Here is a 23839-nt window from a genome sequence, read left to right as displayed (position 1 = left end):
TAGCTGAAAGTAATTTGGAAGGGTAGTGTGATATACTGTACTGTAGTGGTTAAAACTCTGGGCTGGATGAAGGTTTAACATTCAAATTCATGAGTTATAGTGGGAAAAAAAAAACACATTGTGGTAAAAAGATCCATTGTCAATACTGTAGTGATGTATGAAGCACAGCTAACACAGAAGTCACTGAAATCAAACAGCTTTCTGTTTTTGACCATGACCAGTTGCATGTGAGTGTATTGATGTATTTATTTATTTTCATTATTTAAATGCTTTTCATATCCCCTTTATATGCTGAAACAACTACAAGCAAGTCAACAGTAGGTTGATTTCCCAAAACATCATACAAGACTATCAAGTCAATCAAAGATGGCGGAGGAAACCTGAAATCACAATTTTGCAATACCATTTGATGACAGTGTTTGGGTAGAAATGGCACACTTCAGCTTAAAGCTGTGTCTGTAAGTTTTTAAGTTGACATTAGGGAAAACTACAGTGCTAGCCATGATGGGCAACCATCTGTGCTCATGCAGCAAAACCATGAAACTACACTGAGTGTGACAAAGTGGCTTAGTTTAGCTGAATGGTGCTTTAGATGTTGCTGCTATTAGTTAGCTGTGTGCAAAAAGTTGCTTGTGGGAGAAAGTAAAATGAAGGAAACTGTCACATTACATTACATTGTGGTAGTAACATGTTTGTCTTTTATTCCTGCTGTCTGTTTCTCCCATTTGTCTCAATCGTTCTGTTACTATGAAACAATTTAATATGAAAAATTTGTGTATACTGATATGACAAACGTGTGTTCTTTATATACACTCACCGTGTTCTAGGTATGACGGAGTGCCTTCAGACGGGTCCAGCCTGCGAGCTCTGCGTCCATGTTTAGAGTTATTGTGTACAAACATGTTATCAGACACAGCCAGGACATGTCCGTCCACGTTGACCGTCGTAGACACCACCACCTGCAAGAGACAAATGATGACTCTACTTCACTTGACCCACAAAGACATACTCTGTTCTTGTATACAAATTAATACGTAGCTCAAACAAACAGCCGAAGTGTTGGAGCAGCAAATACACACAGTATGCTTGTAAGTACGGTAACTGCTGACTGATAAATTGACGAACAGGCACATTTCACCAGAGAGCCTGGAACAATGACAGCAGCTAACAGCTCTCACAGAGCTGAAGACATACACTAGAGGTGTCCCACAGCAACTGAGGAGCCTCTTGATTTAAATGGCTCTCAGGCTTTGAGAGGTCTCTCAATCTCAAGAGAGGAAGAGGCTTGATGAGACTTGGCAAACAGCGCTTATCCCTGTTCTGGGCAACCACTTCATTCACTCAAAGCTTTCTTTTTCTCCCTCTTCTCTACATCTGTATCAACCATTCATACCTTGTGAGAGAGAAGAACTGGTCCAAAGTTCACTTTAGTGATGAGAGCAAGTTGAATTTATTTGGGTCAGATGAGAAACATTATGTTCTGTGTCAAAGTGGGGAAAGACTGAACCCATAGGGCATAAAGAAGTCAGTGAAAGGTAGATGAGGAAGTGTCATGGTTTGAGGGATGTTTTGTGCAGCAGGGGTTGAGCCACTTATAGAGCTACATGGCAGAGTGAATGCAAATGTTTACCAGAACCTCCTTCAGCAACATGCGATACTTTCCCTGCAAGCATATACCAATCAACCTTTAATTTTCATGCAAGAAAGTGTCCCCGACACGTTGCTAAATGGGTAAAGCAGTTCTTTAAAGCTGAAAACATTGAAAAAATTAAGTCCTGTTCTAAACCCAACTGAAAAACTCTCAAAAATATGGCTGAGGAACCCACTACAGTTACCGAACTATGGAAAAGACTGGAAGAAGAGTGGACCAATATCACACCAGCGCAGTGTGAGAAACTAGTGATGTCCTGCGGCCGCAGATGTGCTGAAGTCAGTCAAAGCAAGAGCCTCTACACTAACTACTAATTTTAGACGGCTTCAACCCAATAAAAAAAATAAAAAAACATTTTTGATACTGATAAAAATTATTTACTGTATTTAAAGTCAATTCATTAATTAAATTAAAAAAGGCTTCATGTATGGTTTTCGATTGATATCCCTAAAATATATTACATTTTATGTCAATTCCAATTATTTAAATGTTCATTAACTACTCATTTGTCGAGCATTATTAACATAATAACGATTTTAGTGTTATTAATGGACATTTTACCATTTCATGCAGCAAGCAATGCAAAAGCATCTTATCCACTTACACATGGTTCAAATTGCACTTTTACCACTTTAGTTATGAAGTGTGAACTGACTGAAGGTGGTCCTACCTGAAATCGTCGCATGTCTCGTGGGTTCCCTGCATTCTTTAGGCAGTTCTGGTTGCATTTGAGGAAGAATTTCAGGAAAAACCTGAAAAAACACAGAGTAATAGGATTTATGAGGTAAAGCTTTTTTGTTCAATGCTTTGGTGTGTAGTGTTGTATGGTACTGACATTGACCACATTAGATTTAATATATGTCTTTAACCTACTGAACCTACCTATTCTGTGCATTCATAAGGTCACAGCTACACGTTTATTCACACGCACACAGTGAGAAACACACTGGTCTTAGAAATGAATAACTGACCATCTGTTTAGATTCCAGAAAGAAGTTTGTCAGCTGAGTAAAGGATAAGAAAGCAGGAGAAAGATCAAGAGTGATAGAAGTGTGTTGTCGAGGTCACGCAAAGAGCACCTAGACTCACATAAGTCATAAATACATAGAGATTTCCTCATAAAGAAACCAAAGTAGATAAAAATCTTTATCAACTATTACTCAGAGATGTATGAAATCTGCACCTAATCACTGTACTCATCTTCCCAGGAGAACATCCAATATTGTGAATATTACCGTGCAATTGATCGATCAAATTAATAAAGTGTGTCAAATGATTTGTAAGTGTTTATTATTTATGCATTTTAAATGAGTTCTCCCTCCCTCTCTGTGGTCTGAAATCTGCAATATTAATTAGCACAGCAGGGTTTCTCTCTTTTTTCTTCATTCATAGTTTTCCGGTTCACTGCACTGGTATCTGTCTGCAGCATCTATCCACTTTTATATCTGCTGTCTGTCACTACTCACACGAATGCATTAACACTTTTTAGCCTGGCGATCACAGATTGGGTTGAAGCTGTTGGAATCTTAAAGGAGTTTATGTCTATGAATCTAATCATCTAACACTCAGCATACTTTTACTGACATGTCAAAAGGGCACAAACCATAGACTACTATTGGTTGTATATACACTACTGTTAAAACACTACTGCATTTTAAGATGTAGACATAGACACACAGGGCTGTCTTCAAAGGTAAAGTGATTCATGAATATTGCATTTATTATTATTATTATTATAAGTTTAGTTCTTTTAAAGGTAAATGTTTAATGCTAGTCTGTAATAGCTTATTATAAAAACAACAGAAGTCAATGGAAAGCCCACACCACCATGATAGGAAAACCAACGTGTATATGTGTGTGTGCGGCTGGCTTGTTAGAGCAGGAGGAATGTGAGATGCATAGTCTGTGTGTGCTGCCTGTGATTCCTCTAGGATAAGCGGTCCAGGCCTCATCCTTTGCTCTTTAATCTACTGTTTGTGTCGCCCCTCTAACATCTACACCATTTCACATCTATGTGCGTCAATCCATTTATCCCCTTCTCGTGCCTTTGTGCCTCGTAGCATGTCAGATGGAAAATGCAAACAGTATGGGCACTGTATGTGACATATATAAATATATGTAACACACACACACACACACACACATATGTATATGTATGATATCATCTTTCATTTTGAAGCTCAGTGTGTGTGTACATTGATAAAAACATGTTTGTGTGTGTTATCCACTGTGTTGTTTGGATAAACAGATTAGTGCTACAGGCCTCGTCTATAATATCATTTAAGAGCTCTAAGCCGCTGCTTTCTTCCCCACTGATTCCCTCCTGTCACTGACCCTGTCTGAGCACTCTTGACCTGTCCCTTATTCTTCCACGCTCTCGCTTTCCTTCTCTTACTCTCTTTCTTGCTTTATGTGGAGATAAGTCTGGGCTTAACCCGATCGCTGACATCACGCTCTCATAGTCCTCCTAAATCCCCTGCAAAACCCTTGGTGCCCTCACTTTAGGAAGACATCCTTTGTCTTTCTTTCCCTTGGCTCTATGAATTTGTCCTTCTGGTCTAACCCTAACTCTCACTCAAAGTTTTTACAGCCCTCATCCACGTGTAATGTGAATATAGTTTGACTTTGTTGACCCCATAGCTCCATTAGCAATAGTGAGAGTACTCCGATGCCTGCCAAACAGGGAGAGGACATGTAATCACACGTGTAATGTTTAATAAAGTGCGCACTGTCCCCTCCATAGGGCACTTCGGACAGGGACCTTATGCTTTTAGAAGAGATTGGACAGTACGTTGCAAATGGCACAGCTAAGAGCACTTCAATTAGAGAGGGCTATTACCACAGTCAGCATGAAGAAGAGGGCAACACTCCAAGTGTCTGATGAGTAGGATGAGTTTAAGTCAGAGCACAGAGACTGACCGGTCATATGTACTGCCCTGGTTAATAACTCTTACATTGCACTTTTAGACACATCAAACTGGCTGCTAATGAAACTGTAACTGAGATGGAAAGAGTACAGATGATGGCGTGGAAGAGTGAGAGAGTAGCTGCGCTCTGATTCACATGGTCACAGTGTTCATTGCTCCCTACAAATTGAGCAGGTTATATTTGTTTAAGTTCACTTCACTTGAGAAAATGCACTATTCAGAAATGCTGCAATGTCGTCATCAAACACATAAGACAAATGAGTCACACAGATATACATGTATGCTACAGTTAAACATTTCCAAGACGGTGTTTTTGAAAGAGGCCTGACCATGGCTGCATGATTTGATTGAAAATACAGTAAAAACAGTGATATTGTAAAATATATTTAAGATTTAATTTAACAGTTTTTGGTCTTAATATATTTTAAAATATGTTTATTTCTGTGATTGCAAAGCTGAATTTTGAGCAGCCATTACTCCTGTCTTCAGTGTCACGTGATCCTTCGGAAATCACTCTGATATGGTAATTTGCTTTCTCAATTTCTTATAAAAGTTGAAAATGGTTGTGATGATTATTTACCATTTAGAATCAGATTTTAAATTGTATATTTTTATTTATTTAAATCAATATAATTGCTTCATAATCAAAACACCGAAAAATATGATGAATGATAGGTGTATAGGTAGGTGTGACATTTGTGTGATTTTGTTAAAATATGTATGTTTTCTTAATTGTTTATCTATGGCTATGATGATGACATTGTGATGGTCACATCTTGTATGCTTTATACAGGCTGCTGTGAAGAATTCAACTTCTTTGTGTTTATTTTTATCAAACTTTTTGTGATATTCAGATGGTAAACAGTAACGTCTTTTTTTTTACACTTTCTGTGATGTGTTTTGTTCCTATTGCATTTTGCAGTGCCCTTCAGACTGATCATAGATTGTCAAATACTCATTGACGTTCACTTTGCACTAACGAGTGATTGAAGCATACCCAGTTATCAATCTGTGAAGAGAGGTAAGAGTGAAAGTCAGGGCAAAAAGAAAGAGAGCAATGAATCAAAGCAGCAATCGAGGGGTGATGGGGTAGGTGTAGACAGGTTTAATGAAATACTCAACAAATTGACCTTTGACCTCAGTCTGTCTAAGGGTCACATCTGTCCCCTCAGCTCTGGCCCATTAATTAACTCTCCTGCAGACTCGCCTTACGTGGAAACTCAGCCATTAAGCCTCTTGTGTTATTGTCTTCAAATCTCAGCCAAGGAATGATTCACAAAAACGAAGCCCATTTCGCTAGTCGTCAAATTAAATACAAAAAATCCACACAGGGAAGTACTCTTTACAATCAGACACCCACACAAAATGCAACATTCACAGAAAAATGCCCTTTAATAAACGGAAGAGCGTTAGGGAAAAGTCTTTGCAGCCTCTCATTGAGTTTGAATCGCTTCTAAAAGCACATCAAATGAAATCAAATTGCACCCCCCACTTCTCCCCCGTGTTTGCAGTGATACTTGTAGCCTTAGTCACTAGCGCTATTGATTTAAATGCATTTGACTGTAGCTGTGAGGGTGGTTTCAGATGAATAATAGCAGCACACAGAGAAAGTGGCTGATCTGGAGTCAGCACTAACTGCTGCAGCATGGCATAAGAGCATGTGGCATGTGCGAGTATGGTATTACCCACACTCTCAGTAAATGAGACCAAGTCAACGGCACCAGCCATCAATTATTCAGAGGCTGAGATGGCAATTATGGCACTGAGCACAACCAACATGAATATTTTATGAAGGCTAACGCAGACCATAAGAGTGTGAGAGGGGGCTATCGAGAGAAAGAGAATATAAATGTGTCCATTTCTGGGAGACACAGCCGATGCCAGTCCTTGCCATGGAGCAACACTCAAAGTGCCATTCGGTAAGGCATGATATCTTTCTTCATCCGCTCTCTCCTCACCTTACGCCATCTTATCTTCATTCCCGTCTCCCAGAATGCCTTGTTGAGACAGCACCATGGGCTGTCTTAATGGGAGCAGGGGCAGATGTCCTCTCAAGGCAGCTCTCCATTACCTCTACTGTGTGGGCATGATAGGAATGTTGCAGTTGTTTAAAACACAGAGTTTGAGTTGTGGCTAATTGAGTAAGGCGACACCATGTTGACGAGTGATAGGCTAATCTTCTAAGGGGCAGTGTTAAAACCAGGCGACCCTGTAACTCGCTGTCTGTTTCAGCCTCTGTTTGTCATTCTCTCTCTCTCTCTCTTAGCCCCCCTTTAGAAAAACATATTACTCATGCTTTGAAAATAGGCATGTGCATCGGTTAGCCCCCATTCTGAACAGCGTTTAATATGCTCATAATTCCTTCAAGACCAGATACTTTGAATTAAATAATAATAATGCAAGTAGAACAATCCGACAGCTACAACAAGTCTAACCTTACCCTCTTCCCACCTTCAGGCAAGCTGAGACCAGTAGGCATGTTGTGCTGACAGCTCTAAAATTGCTTACAACACACATCTCCAAAAGATCTGTCCCAGAAAAAAAAAAAAAGAAATATCACCGGCTTGCTTAGCTGGTCTTTCAGATGTCTTATTTTTCCCTCCTCCCTCCATTTATTATGGCTGGATTTCTGCACTGGCCTGCGCCTTTGGTGCCAAATGCAACCGAAGAACTATTTCATAAAGAAAGAGAGAGAAAGAAGATTTGTCGAGCGAGCAAAGATAATTCTCTTATCATAACATGAGAGCAGAAGAATTTACACTCTGTGCCGTCCGTTGTCTACAAATGTTTCCTCAGAGTGAAAGCATTATTTATTTTTAGTCCTATTTAGCTAAGCTTGCGTGGACTGTTTTGGTGTACAGAATGTATTCATTTATTAAAAACCTCTAATATGTCAAGTTGTTTATTAAAGGTGCACAGTAGGGCTGGGGAAGTTAATGCATTCTTTTCACATTAATGCCTTAATTGATCAACGCCGAAATTATTTTATGGCGCTTTAACGCCAATTTTTATTATTATGAAAGTCCGTTGCTCACTGTCTATGAATACACATACAGACAAACCATAAGTCACAGGAGGGGTGGGATGTTGATCGGCACTGGCTTAGGATGGGTGTCATGACGCGTCTCAATCAATGCGAGCATTTGGGGTGGGCCTAAGACTCCAGCAGCGCAGCTCTTACATGAAGCGCTCATGACTTTTCTGATAGCTCTCGCTCAGCACAGTGGAGTGCATCATTTTATTAACTTCGTGGTTCATTATTTTGGTTTATGAGTCATTTGGGTACACACAGGGCCCTCTTACAATATATTTCTTTACAAATATATCACTTTTGCTTCTCAGAAATGTTCACATAATCTTCAGAAGTTCCGCACTCTGAAAATACATGCGTAGTGCATCCGAGCCCAATTGAATCGCACTCTGGCCTACCTCTTCCAACCCAGCCAGGGATGGCTAAACGAACCTCGGCACGGAGCGATCACACTAGTCAAACGAACCAGGCTGTAGGGGTCAGAAGCACTTGGACACTTTTAAGATTGCCAAGTGTGATACACCCTTATCCCGCACACACAAGTCTCTACTCACCCCCTCTGTTATAAGTCATGGCAATGGATTTAGGTGGGGTTTTGACAGATTTTAGCTATATTTAGCTTTACGAGGCTTATTCATGTAATTGCGAAATTGACGCATTTCCATTAGGTGTATTTTACATTTTTAATTTCAATTTGCACAATTTGAAGGTTAATGGAAAGCGCCTTAAGACAAACTATAAAATATTTTCTATAATGCCCGGGCAGTGGCAAATAGCTTGGTTTTATATTTAATTTGATTACATTAATGTTGTAAGCTGAGATTTACAAGAAATATTTCAACTGCTACTATATAAAAGGAATACTGCTGTAAAAAAGCACCTTCAAGGTTTCCACAAAAATATGAAGTAGCACAATTGTCTTTAACACTGATAATAATATTAAATATTTATTGGACAACACATATAAAGTCTATTAGAATGATTTCTGAAGGATTATGTGACACTGAAGACAATTAATGTCTGAAAATTCAGCTTTGCCATCACATATTATATATTACATTATAAAATAGAAATACTGTAGAAATAGAAAACAATTATTTATATTGTAATAATGATTTACAATATTACTGTTTTTTTTATGGATTTTTTTTTAATCAAATTAATTATTTTACATTATGTAGATTACCTGATGGGGGATACCATTTTTGAGACCACATGACCAACTGCTTTATATCGTTAACCCTCTTCTTATTTTACACTTTCATTCTTTAAATAAATGAGTCATGACTGACTGAATCATGTATTTCTGCAGTGGCATCATGTGGCATTGTATTTGCATTATGCTGCATACATGCCACTAGTTGTCAGTATACATGTAAGTGTAAGTGTAAGACATCCGGAAAAATAAACAGAAAAAAATAATAAATAAAACAATCAACTTTGAAGTATCATAATATATTGTATGCTCACTCCAATTAATGAGGCCTGTTCCTTTCACTATACTAAAGCTCTTGAGCATTAACCGGTTTGAATTGCTGCATTTCCTCTCTCTGACAATCCACTGGCATCTTATGTCATTACTTCCTGGGCTGTGTCGATTTAAGAGCAAATGCATGCAAGACACATACTCTGCGAAATGACAACAAAGAGTTGAGTGAGACAGAAAGAGTGAGCGAGAGACAATGAACGTGAAAGATGAGAGCGAGGAGAGAAATTTCACATCAGACAGCGGGACCAGACCCTGGAGACGAGTGCAGTGCAGACGGGAGAATTATTTTACATAATAAATGCTTCATATTCAAGCCTGTAATTGATAGCTGAAGCCAGGCAATGATGTGCAGCCACCACACATGGGTTTTAGGGAGCTGTCACTCAAACGCTGCCACTGGAGGAGGGATAATGATTGTCATATGACAACTACCTGATTTAATGTAATCGTTGCAGCTAAAGCTATTGTTTACAAGTGCCAGTGGAGGTGTGTGAGCGAGCAAGACCAGCAGTAGTACAGCAGTCGATGGTGTAATAAGTCAAACTTGAGACTGGTAAGGGAGGGTTTGGAGAGTGGAAGTGCTCTTACTCTAAGTTTGCAGCGGTTTTGTCCATTTTCTGCTAAGATTTACACTTCAAAATCTTCCGTCTCTGCCTGTAACTGATTAATTCAGCACGAATGACCTCAGTTTTAACTAATCATACATAAATGTACATACATGTACATAAGTCTCAAATTAATTGCACCCCTAAGAGGGAAATACAGGATCCTATACAATATTTTAAAAGCAATGTAAAGTGCACAAATAGGTGAAGAAAAGTATATTAAATCCATTCTGTTGTGCTTAATTTACATATTATAAACTAAATGCACAAGAAAGAGAGAGAGCGAGAGAGAGAGAGAGAGAGAGAGAGAGAGAGAGAGAGAGACCACCCTCCTGTATATTTCAGAGGATGTAGGCAAACACCTTAATAATTCATGATGGAGAGATTGATTTTTTTCCTTTGGCAAGAGGCAGCAGATGTGGCAGGGATGAAGGAAGGGAAGGATGGATGGAGGGAGGGAGGGAGGAAGGGTGGGAATGGAGGGGTGGTGGAGGGACAGTGCAGGCCTGAGGGTTAGCAGCCAGTGGGATCATTAGACCGCCCGCTTTTAATGTAAAGACTGGAGCTTTACAGCACACTGTTACTCATTGCCACAGGGCTCAAACAAACCAGCTCGAGTGAGACTTAGTTACTCACACATCCCTAAATTCCCTAAAAACACCAGAACAGAAGGACGCCAGTCTGTTGATCACAAAAGAAAGGATACCTTTATTTAAAAAAGACGTGGCTAAGTATGGTGTCACATATTGGAATTTGTGCTCTGCATTTAACCCATCCCAGTGCACACACACACACACACACACACACACACACAGCAGTTAGTACTGAACACACACACACCGTGAACACGCATCCAGAGCAGTGGACAGCCATTTTTGCTGTGGCTCCTGGGTAGCAGAGAGCGCTGGTCATTCACTCCCCCAACCTACAGTCCCTGCTTGTAAAGGTTGGTTCAATTCGTTAACATTGGTTAGTTTATTAGGTATCATGAAACTAATTAACTAACTAACCCAGAATACTCATGTTCATATCCCATGAAATCAGAATACCATTTGTTTGGCAAATAAATAACTTGCCATCCATATTGTACAGTAGATTTACGTAGATTGAAAAGTTGTTAATAATTATTCTTATTTTATTTTTATTTTTTTAATTTGCACTCCTGCCTCTAACTAGCAAAAGCAATTCATCAAGGCTTTGATGAGAACTAGACCACATGCAAGCTATTTTTACAGCATTTTCAAGTTTAGCTGGACAACATTGATAATGACTTTGCAAAAATGTAGGACTAGTCTTTGAAAGATGGAAATGTGTAGCATGGAAGTGGAGGAGCTCAGAGGGTCAAGCTAGAGCAGGACGACACCCATTTACAGTGCTTTGATACAGAAATGAAGAGGTTAGAAAAAAAGAATAGCAGAGAGAAATGTAAAGGAGGGAGTTATCTCCCTCTTGTGTGTCTGATGGAATCAACCCTCTGTGGGTGTGACGGCAGGTGAGGCTTTAAGGGCGAGCGACATCCTTTTGTCATCGCCTGCTCTCACAAATAATTCATGGCATCAGAGGGAAGGGGAGCGAGGGAGGCATATTGACAGCTACCACTTCTACTTGCCTTCACCTGTCTTATCCAGTCACCCACAGATGGGACGCAAAGGACAGAGGGACCTTTTCACAGAGACAGAGTGCGCATCCTTTTTCTTCCACTGACCTAATTAGAACTCACTCGCTCCCTGCCTCTATCTCCTCTTATCCGGTGTGTCCCACTAAAACCTTACTCTTTTAACCCACAACAAAGGGGTCCATGCTACATTTTACCAGTTGAAAAATGGCAGCGCTCACAGAAAGCCTAAAGTCAAAATCAGACTCTCTGCCTTCAAAATTAATTTAACTGTTAGTTACGTACATTTATTCAATGTATCTCTAATAAATCCATAAATCCATAAATCCATTTCTGTAAAAATAAAGGTTCCTGGCATGGGTTCATGAAGAAACTTTAGAGTTGATGGGACTTTCCCATATTCTGAAAAATAAAGGTTTCAAAAGGGGTTTTTCTTAACAATGCCATAGAATATGGGTAGGCACAGAGAGCTCCAACCATGAAAAAAAAAGCCTGAAGACATTGATGAACTTGTTCAGGTGTGTTGGATTAGGGTTGAAGCTGAACTCTGCAGGACTGTGGATCTCTAGGACCAAATTTGGCTACCCCTGCCATAGAAGAACCATTTTGGGCTTGGCAAAGTACCTTTTGGTTTATGGTTCTTAAAAGAACATCTAAAGAACCTTAAGAACCTTTTGTACAATCAAAAGGTTCAATGTTAGAGGTTCTTCATGGAACCGAAGAATCTATAAGATATATATATATATATATATATATATATATATATATATATATATATATATACATATATATATATATATATATATATATATATATATACATATATATATATATATATATATATATATATATATATATATATATATATATATATATATATATATATATATATATATATATATATATATATATATATATATATATATATATATATATATATATATATATATATACATATATATATATATATATATATATATATATATATATATACATATATATATATATATATATATATATATATATATATATATTAGTGCTGTCAAAATTAGCGCGTTAACGCATTCGATTAATTTGAAATATTTAACGCGTTAAAATAAAATAACGCAATTAACGCGGTTGCAGTTTTTTTTATTTCCAGTTGTGGCCTATGTGTGTTCAACGTGCAAAGAAATATGGATAAGACCAAGGAAGGACTTTTAGACGGAAAGTTTCAGTATAAAACTCTGCCGGATTACTCTTCAGTCTGCCACAAGAAACATTACTCTTCATTTAGTCTGCCACAAGAAACAGCAACATTAAAATCATGAACTCAAATGTCATTGTTTAAAAAAAAAAAAAAAAAAAAAAAAAACAATGACTGTAACAGTGCGTAAATCAGACCTTTCTGTAACGCTAACGTTAATAAGCTTAAACGAAATAATTGTGTAGCGGAGTATTTTTTGTACACAGTGCCGCGAACTGTCAATCACTCCTGTACGCGTGCATCACTGTCCTCCTCACAGCTGCAGCAACTTGCGCTCTCTCTCTTCATCAAGCTTTAAAACAAAAAGGGGACAAAAAGATCATATTGTCTTTGTGCATAGGCTATAGATTAATTAGATAAATAAATATCTAAATTTGTGCCTTGCCGTCTACGGTATTTTTTTAGAACTTAGAAAAAAGATGCTGCAACCAATGAACAGCCGGCGGGGGCTACAGGACGACTCAACCTCCGCAGACAGTTTTTAATGTTTATCAGACAATAAATACTCAAGATTTTGCTTTAGTATAACTCACAACGAGTTTCACACACCTTCTCCGGCCACGTTGAGTTGTTGACACTTAACAGCGGGAAAAGCGACACATGCGCTATTCACTTGTATAACTTAAGGGTGAATGGGTAATGTAGTTTCTGCTCTCGGTGGGATGAATTAGGAAGCTTGCATTGTGAAGGGCGCTCTGAAAATCGGCAGTGCAGGTAAAAGATTAAAACCTCTATTAAAACAGATGTCCAAATGAGCGTACCGGTACGCTACAAGCACGTTCTGGGCGCACGGAGAGGTGGCGGTACGCTCAAGAGCTATATTTGGAAGTGGCGGTACTGAGTACTGGTGCCTACCGGCCCACTTAAAGCACTGGCAATGACTATACTTTGGAATTTTTTTGCAGTCCACTTAGAATTCAACATGGAAATCATTTTTGTTTTTCATTGGCATTGATTGTTTTGAAATTCAAATGGTACTTACATGCCTGTGTTTTTATTTCTGTAATAAATATGGCTTTCAAGCCAACAGTTAATTTGGAGGATATTTATGGTTTATTGCAGGTATGTTGTTTACATGAGAAAATCTGTGTTACAAGTTAAACAAAAATTCCAATAAACAATCATATTTTGAATTTAAATATTTTGAATTTAAATTTAAATGTCTTGAGTTTACATTAATTATTTACATTTTACATTTACATATCCAAAAAGTTTCAGTCTTTTAATTGCGATTAATCGCGATTAATTTTTAAAAATTGTGCGATTAATTAGTTAATTTTTTTAATCGATTGACAGCACTAATATATATACATACATATATATATATATATATATATATACATATATACATATATATATATATATATATATATATATATATATATATATATATATATATATATATATACATATATACATATATATATATACATATATATATATATATATATATATATATATATATATATATATATATATATATATATATATATATATATATATATATAAAAACCTCCACAAATGGTTCTATACTGTGGGAAAAAGTTCTTAAGATTTTTTACAATTTTCTTCACTCTAAGAAATTATTTTTTGGGAACAGTTCACTGAAAGGTTCCATAGCATTGCTACCCACTTTGGAACCTTTATTTTTTAAATATATTGTATTCAAACTACTGAGCAACAGGAGCAAAAGAGATGTGGAAAAGTGGGATGTGCGACCCTATTAGTGCTCTTGGGTGCTTATATCAGCAGATGACTGCGAGGTGGAGTGTCTCCACCGCCTGGTAATCTGCTCCTGATAATTTATTATTTACATTATATTAGACAACGCCACACAGTCAGATGGAAGCGCTACAAAACTACAGCATATTGATTTTAACAGCGCGCTGTCTGCAGCGATTTGTGGCAGCACAGGGGCTTGTCTGCGAGTGCCAGCCTCGCAGGATCACAGGGACAGGATGCCACTGTGCAACATGCTAATGCGCACTTTAAACATTTAACACTAGGAGGTGCTGCAATTGCTCTGACAGCTGACAGGTGACCAGCAGAGTGTAACACACACTGCTGTCTCTCTCCTCCTCCTCCTCCTCCTCCTACTGACAGCATTTCTCTCTTCCTCACTAGTCTCTTTGGGTTGAACACTGCTCTCTCAATCTCTCCAGAAAAGCCAGAGATGAACGCTGCGATTCTCCATTCTGCCTGAATGCAGTGGCTAATTAGAAATAGATTATTATGGGTTGTGAGATAAAAGGAGCAATTTTCCACCGGTCCGAGATAGATAGTGTCCACCATAGCATGCTGGAGGTGCCCTCACCTTTTCATTACCATCTCCGTTAATTACTGGTTCCGGGCTGTTTGGAGTTAGCATCATGAGCCTGATAGTTCTGGAAATATTAGGGCAGCAAATTGGTGTGGTTTTCAATTTGGTTAACCAGGAAAACATTCAACCTTCATATAAAGAGGGTTGAGGTTTATTAAATTAGCCTGCTGCAAATGAGTGCAGTTTGCCCTATCATGCCTCCCAGCACAAATTTACCAAAATAATTACAGAGCCGGGCTGCCGATGCAGTCATATTTTAATAATCTTACTTTCACACTTTCATTAAATTAAGATGGGGTTTATCTGTCACTTTGGTACAATTAAACACACAATCACAACCTGAGAAATGCGTAAACATCAAAGCAGTAATAACTTTTAAATAATCCCCGTAGCGACCAAAATTATTACACAAGATATAATAAACATCTTGGTAATTGCCAGCAGTACGGCATCCTCAGTGGGACATTTTATTGATCTGCAGTACAAGCCGCATCAAGATAAAACTAGAGAGCGGAGAGAGGAGGGGCCAGAAGGAGCCCAGAGACAAGAGCTCTAATTATAAGAACATGAAACACTTCCTAAATAGCTACTAAATGAGGAAACCAAATGAGTCGGGTGATATCACTGTTTAAAATACACTTTAGACAAGTTGGCCTGGTTAAAAGAAACTTTCAAAGACACAAGTGCAACCATAATCAGCAGTAGAAAAAATAGTTGGATTGGAAAATAATGGACTTTGGTTGATTTAAAATGTTTACAAAGATATTCAAGAAAGCCAAGTGTCTGAGATAAGCAGATAAGTATGGAAGTTAATTTTTACCTCAAGAGTAAAAAATAAAGAAATAAGGTAATTGCGCAATACTGTGGAGTTTAAAATAAGAAATGTAGGCACAATTGTGAGATAATGTTAAGCCACTTTGAGAGATGAAGTAACTTACAAGAACTAAAAGGTGCATTTGTGAGAAATTTGAAGTATTAGATATAAAGTCACCTTGTGGGATATAAAATCACAATGTAAGATCTGAAATCACTTTTCGAGATTTTGAAGAATCATATGACACTGATTCAGCCTTGTCGTCAAAGGAAAAAATACATTTTAAACTAAGACATAGATTAAACTATTTAACAGAGAACTGTTACTGAGCCTTTTTAAGCGTAAGACACTTCTTTTAAAACAAACTTTTCAATGGTGGTGTAACTGCTCTGATTATCATATGATCAGGACAGCTCTTGAATCTACGACTCCTCTTAGTAGAGATGGGAGTTTCAGATGTCCCTTAAGTGCCCCTTGTGCCCTTTAGTATTTGACTCTTAGTACAAAGGTTCTTGATATTTCACATCTATTTTACATATTAACCATAGTTGTATTAACAGCAAATGATAAACTGTACTATAATCTTCAAGCAAATACACAATATCAATAGGATTAATAGAGCATGGCATGTGTCACTGGAGGTGCAGTGCACTAAAAACCTTATCTGATCCATATTAATGGCCCTTGAAGAATGGAGTTAACGTGGGATCCATCCTTCTCACCTCTCAATTAAAAGCTTCACTCCCTCCCAACCACACATACACAACGCTCAAGTGGTGCTCCATCTCTATTACCCAGAAGGCATTAGCCAGTCTGTTTCTTTATCCAATCAGATGGAGGTTCCATTCTTTTCACTTCCCTGCCCAGTTCCTTTTTTGTTCCCCTCTGACAGTCTGTATAAATAGCTCGGGATGAAGTCATTCCTCAAGCACTGCTGGCAGACCCTTTCATTATTTATACTATTTACTTCAGGGGGGAAGTCACGGCTTGCCGTCAGATTTATCTGTCTGAGAAATGAGCTCCGCTATGCAGATCATCTCCAGAACAAAAGCGATGCTCCGGCGTGTTGCGCTGCCACACTAATTTGGTTCATGAAGTGTGTAACACAATCGTCTTTGGCAGGGGGGCTTCATTTGTCTCTGACTTTATTAGACTAATATATAACAGTCTTCTCCATGCTCAAAGCTCCAGTGCACAGGCTGCGTTCCCTGAGCCGAGTGCAATACTGAATGCTGCTTCAGAGTAGTGCAGCTACAGCAAGAAGTTAGTAACTGCTAGTGAACTCTTGAATCAAAACAGATGGTACATCTCAAAACAATGCTATTTGTCAAGAAGAGGTGTTGCTCGGTTTGGTTGAATCAGGTCTTTTTACTCATCACAATTTTAAAAACTACACTTAATTATGATATAAACATTGAATACACTTCTGTCAGGACCACTATCGTCAAAGATAACTTACAATTAGCATACATTTTAGGTCGAGGGTATGGTACTGTTCTGGGCAACATTCCCTGGCGATCCTTGCGAGCTTGACTAACGTGACCTATCAGAACTAAATCTACGCTTCATTACAGTTCGAAGTTTTTAAAATATTTTGAATGCCTTTAAAAGAAGTCTCTTAGGCGTTATTTGATCAGTAGAATTTAGTTTATTTTCCACAGTTTTCAGTTTCACATGATCCTTCAGAAATCAGTCTAATATGCTGATTTGGTGCTTATTATTTCCTTTAATTAAAGTATTAATTTATTTCTTCCAATCAATCAATCAATAGTGTAAATAGCTAGTCTATAAATGTCAAATTAAGATTTTTTTTCTTACATTTGAAAACTTCAAATAAACAACATTAATGCTATTTTTCCAAATCAACTTTCCAAAGAAGAGCTAAATTCTCCAGTGACCAAACCAAAAGCGACTGTGACAAACATAAACTCCCAAAAGCAGCAGAAGAACAAACCTTGACAAGAACCAAGACTTAGCTGAAGGCTGGTACATGCTAAACAAATTTATGGGTGCATATATACATAAATGTTAAATTAAACTGATGTTATCCATTTCAATGAATTGAATATTCCAAACTGTATCAAGTATTAGATAGCAGATTGATTTATTTTGGAGGCATTTTTGTCACTTTTTGACACCCTAGCCCTGATTATAGTTTTTTGACCCAGCCCACAATGTTCCAAGAAAATGTATCACATACAAATTTTGAGTTCACTAAATCTTCTGAAGCACGAAGAGGAAAAAAGCGTGGGAACTCTACAGCGCATGTGAAAGTGATGTGTGTCAAGAGAAGAACAATAATCAGACGGATGTGTCTATCATCACAAGGTAGTCTCAGATCCTGCCTCCCCCCGCTGCTGGGCTAAACCCTGGGGAGGGTGTTAATTCAAACCACATGTTCGGCTTTCAGCTGCCACTCCAATAGCCACGACCTACAGCTCCTTCGTCTACTGGTGGAGTTCTGGTTTTGGGGGACTCTTCGGCACCTCTGGAGTCTAAGTTTCACATGAAAATATATTTGCCTTCCCTGATAAAATCTCTTTAATAATTCCAGCTTGTGCTTTGTGTTTTGATACCCTCCTCCCTTTTTTTTTCTATGTGTTTGTGTGTGTGTGTGTGTGTGTTGGGGGGAACGTTACCTGCATTCAGAGGGCACAGGCCATGCATCACTGACACTTCATCTCAGCCTGACTGCCTTGTTTCCGTATTGACCCCTTTCCCCTAGCTGCCACACGGTATTATTTAAGGAGATTTATGAGGCAGAGTCCCGTGCCAGGAGCTACGGAGGCAGACGCCTTCGGGGGCCGACGCACGATGAGGGGGGGCCCATTAATAACCCACAGTCAGGCCTTTGCTCCCAGTCTGGACTGTGGCGACTCTGGGTCCTCCCCCTTTGTAGTGACCGTAGGCTATCAGACAGCGTTCGGTACCTGAGTTCCACTCACAGAGGTGGGGTAACGGATCTGGCAGGCACGCGTGCCCATACCGAGGAGCTCTGCAGAGCAGCCGCTTATGATGGATGGGAGGAGGCAGATGCTATCTGAGCTCGGGCCATCTGTAAGAGCTCAGAGTAACAGTGGGGTCACTGACATACAGCACAGGAGAGAGAAAAAGGGGCGAACCGGCCTAGTGTGTAGGATCACGTTAGGTAACGGGCGGAAGGTGCGAGAGGGCATGTTGGCATACTAATGCTATGTGAGAGAGTCAGGCCGGGTCTCCGTTCTCACAAAGAGGGCACATGTACTGTCACTGAGGTCAGCTATAGACACACACACACACACATTTCTTCATGTCACACATGCTCAGACAGGCTGCCATTCGGTATCGGGTGACATATGGGAGGATAACATCAAAACTGATGTGAAAGTATTAAGAAAGAGTGGACTGAGAGAGAAAGTATACTGAACTGTATAATAAGTCAGTGGGGCTGCATGTGACATGAGTGTGTAGCTGTCAATGGCTTCACTGAGAGACCGGCAGGAAACACCTTCCATGTTAGCCCATGTCTATTTAAAAAGCAATGTTTTATTCAGCCACAACATCTCATTGCACTGAAAAATTTATCAGTCTGTGCTCTCTGTCTAATCCTGTCCTGTGTCAGGTAATTCCACTCTGTTTTTCTTTAAATATTTCTCATGACAAAGTGGAGGAATGCAGGACTCATCATATCACACTGATGGAAGCAGAGAGTGGGAGTCTCGAACTCCTGGATTCAGAGTGCAGTCCTCCAGTGGAAGCCTTAAAACCCTTTTCAAGGCTAGTTTTGGTTATGATGGCCTATTACACCCTTTAGAATTGGTGCATCTTTGTTAATTCAGCTTCGACTAATCCTTTTCTAAGATCTATCCCTCTTGGTCTACTGTTACTAACTCAGATAAGTTTTAGAAAGTACATAAGAATGCAAATTTCTGTGAACAGCGTGATTTTCTGTAAAATGTCATTACTACAAGTGCCACAGCAGCAAAGTTATTATATTTTAAGATAGTTTTAGTTAAATTGTGTTCAAAACTATCCAAACACAAATCCTTCATAGATTTCCATTTTAAAAAAGCAAAAGCTTGTTGTGAAAGAATGGCAGACAACGTTGCTTAGGTACACATCGTTTTAAAAGTTAGGGGTCGGTATGATTTTTGAATCTTTTTGAAAGAAGTCTCTTACACTGACCAAAATTGAACTAAAAACTGTAATATTTGAAATATATAATATATAATTTGAAATATAATTACTATTTAAAATAATGTTTTCTATTTTAATATATTTTAAACAATCTATTCCTGTGCTGACAAAACTGAAATTTTCAGTGTCACATGATCCTTCTGAAATCATTCTAATATGCTGATCTATTTCTCAAGAAGCAATTATTATTAATATTGAAAATAGTTGTGCTGCTTAAATCCCAGGTCACAGGGGAAGGCCATTGGTTTGTGAATCTACAAATCAGACTTCAATATCCGAGTAAACAGGAGTTTCCCCAAAAGCTTCTGCGATGCAACAGGAGAGACAGTTCAAAAGGGAAACGAATGGTAGTGTATGTAGTTACTGTTCGTAGGGAAGTCGTGGCCTAGTTGTTAGAGAGTATGACTCCTAACCCTAAGGTTGGTGGTTCAAGTGTCGGGCCGGCAACACCATGACTTAGGTGCCCATGAGCAAGGCACTGAACCCCCAACTGCTCCCCGGGTGGTGCAGCATAAATGGCTGCCCAGTGTGTGTGTGTGTGCGTGTTCACTTTGGATGGGTTAAATGCAGAGCATGAATTCTGAGTATGGGTCACCATACTTGGCTGTATGTCACGTCACTTTCATAGTAACTCAAGACTTAGCGTACAGTTAATTTCATTGCCATCCTATTATCTCTTTTAAAATCCCATTCAAGGAAGTTCAGATCAGGACTTTGGCCAAAAAAAAAAAATATGTGAACGCAAACACTTCTAACTCCACAAGCTCTATTGAGACAATGGGGTGCTATAGCGTGCATTAGCATAAACTGCCGCCTTCTGTCATTTTTTTTAATCTTTAAAAGAGCCAAAGTACATAAAACAATACGACTGGTGGTCAGAATGAATTAATTCTGTACCACTGAAAGAAAGATGTGTGTGTATGTGTGTATGTGTGTGTGGAGCACATAGTACACGGGATTTAATTCTATGATGTCGTAAATAAATTCCTGTCACGGTGATAGACATGCTCTGCAGGCATGGCTGATTGAAACATTTCCTTTCTAAAGCAGCCCTCATGAATCTGAGACAGGCAAAGTGATGGCAATCGTTTCGTGCCTCTCCCAACTGGGTGTGCCACCGCTGGCCCGCTGCCAAATCACAAAACCCCATTACCAACCAATACCCCACCCCATGTCCCCTCTCTCCCTGCGGCCATGAGTAATGAAGAATGGCCTTGTCACCGGGCCACTCAAGATTGTCAATACTCAGCCGTCTAAGAACAGGATCCGTTTCAGCATCATTACAGCCGCACACATACATAAAATCAGCACCCCTGCTAATTAAACACACCAGCAGCTGCACTAGGTTATTTCTTTTTAAGTGGCCAGCACCCAGGGACACCCAGGCGCCCAGCCAGAACAACAGTCCTGGGCCGGAGTAAAGCTATGGGTCAACCGTTGACCTCTCAGAGAGTCTTGACCCCTGCTAAGGAATGTAATAGTGCTTTATTGCCATTGCTACTACACTGAAATTTGCACTAATGCATTTATATTGGATGACTGCAGTCCAGGCGTGTAGTTTTTCTTCCCTTGAAGAAGATTTATCAACACAAAAATGCTCTAACATTTAGTATCTAAATTCAAAGTATAGTATGCAAGCTATATTTAACTTGATAAAGAGTTCCTGTGCAAGCAAGGGCATATTGTGTAAAAGCATCCGGTGTTGATAGATGTGCTCATTTTTATTCCTCTTTTTTTTTTTTTTTTTTTGCCATAACTATTGTATTAAATTACACTAAAGCAATGCCCTTTGCATGAGTTTGGAGTAGGAATTCCACTTCTCCTCTTGCTGTGTATTCATAATCCATTAAAAATATTACAAATCAGGTTGTGGAGAAACTCCATAAAGAATGGGTTTGATTTAATGTTAAGAATGGAAACAAAGGACAAATGGGACACAGATGCAGTGTAAAATAGAATTAAAATCAGTTTGAAGTGTTTCAAAAACACTGTGCCAGTTTCTGAATAAGAATAAACTACTAAAGTGTGGCAGGTTTAGTAGATTTCAGCCATTGCTATGACTTGATGATGCCTTTAAGAAACAATGTTGTGAGACATGGTGATCAGAACCTTAAAAGAATAGCATTGACTCATCATAATGTTGTTCCAAACTTTTTTTTTTTTTTTGTATAAAGGGAAATGATGGAAATGCAGAAAGGAATAGGACAGCATGAACATTCTTCAAAATGTCTTAATTTGTGTTCCACAGAAGAAAGTAAGGTGTAAGTAAACTGAATATTCCTTGTTGGATGAACTTTCCCTGTAAGAAGTGACATGCAAGTTTATTCCCCATATAGGTTGAGTTTAGTTCAACAGCATCTGGGCAGCTCTCAGGGATGCAAAGCGGTAGATAAAGGTAAAGGTGGGTGCAAAGGGAGGTGAGGGTCACGGGGTGAGCGGAGCACAGGGTGCCAGAGGACGTGTTGTGTCCCCTTCCGTGTTTGTCAAACAAATTAAACACGTTCTGGAGTCTTCACCTGCCCCAGCCACCATGCCACATATGGCCCACCAGAAACAAAATAAGGCACCGTGCATACATTACCATACTTAATCAACCACCCTCTCCATTTAATATGCAAATTTGCTGAAATATTACTGAATGCCGTCTGTTCTAAATGAATAAATTTGAATCGCAATTAGAATAATCCTTTATAATTAATGAAAACTGTCAATTTCGGTTCACAAGTAATTTGATTAACGAGATGATGGCACACTTATCAAGTTCAGTGGACTGTTAGATTTTCATACGGTGGCTAAAGGAAAGAATATAGGTATTTTTTCAGCTCGGCACTGGGACGGACATCAGAAACCATGATGAATAGTTAATAACAAAAGTAATTAATAAACTTATGAGATCAGGTTGCGCCCCAGCAGGTTTCCTGGGTTTTAAAGGCTTAATCTTGAGATATGTTTATTAAGCGAGGTGAGAGGATCCTTGAACTTGAGAGACATGCTCTTCCCGTTCAAACTTCTCTCCACTGACTTGAGAGGCAAGTACTGGGTAAAAGATCAAAAGTTAAATATGTATAGAAATGCCACATATTATAGGGCTGTTTTTCTTCTAATCAGGCTGCACATGCCCAGACTAGTATTTAGGGTTAACACCATCTCAATGTGAATCTGCTCAGGCAAAATTAACTCTCATTATTGCTCTAGATTCAGTACGTGTACGTTTGTTGAGTCCTTCACTAAACACTGCCGTAAGCACTTTAATAAACAAGAAATGCAGTTCTTATGGTGGATGGGGCGAGAGCCAGTGATTCTAACATCATCCGTCCATGCAAAGCTCTTAAAAATATATATTCCCTTTGTAGTATTAAAACTGTACAGAGCACTGGGCAAAGAACTCAGCAAAATGAAACTGGCTTAACACTGTATGTGTGCACGTGTGTGTGTTGAGGTAGGTGAAACAGAAGGGGGAAGCAGTTAATTAGAGCTGTTATGGTGTTTGGAAACAACAGCAAGGTTAAGGCTACATGCTGATGAAGTATTTGGAAGTCATTAGGCAAGATGAGTATAGGTCTCTCCAAAAGAGTGCATGAGAGAGAGAGAGAGAGAGCAAAAGGGAAAACTGAAACTAATAGGAATGAAATTACATCTGGACAGGGTAAAATATACTGATTGTCTGGGGTAGATGGAGAACGTGTGATATGTTAATGGTATAAATAAGTGCACACTACTGCATCTAAACACACATTCCCATATATTCTGTGATACAAATATTATTGTATGGCTGTTGAATAAAGGATTGTTTTACCTGTTTGAAGGATGTACAGAGATGCAGCAGCAGCAGAGAAAAAGATACAGAAAGAAAATATTAGGAAATATTATGTCAATACTGACACTTTTTCTCAATGTAATGCACAAGAAAACACAATAAATAAATAAAAATACTGACCAATGTTATATAAAAAATATTAGCCATT

The 23839-nt window shown here is 38.7% G+C and overlaps 1 pseudogene; it reads right to left on the bottom strand.

Moving 5' to 3' along the window:
- LOC113057983 (transcription factor COE1-like) overlaps nucleotides 1–23839 on the bottom strand; it is a 123056-nt pseudogene that overhangs the window by 38793 nt on the left and 60424 nt on the right.

Source organism: Carassius auratus, chromosome 39 (assembly GCF_003368295.1).
Source record: "Carassius auratus strain Wakin chromosome 39, ASM336829v1, whole genome shotgun sequence".
In the NCBI taxonomy this organism is placed as follows: domain Eukaryota; kingdom Metazoa; phylum Chordata; class Actinopteri; order Cypriniformes; family Cyprinidae; genus Carassius; species Carassius auratus.
Note: the sequence above shows the minus strand (reverse complement) of the source record. Positions and strands in the feature narration are given on the sequence as shown.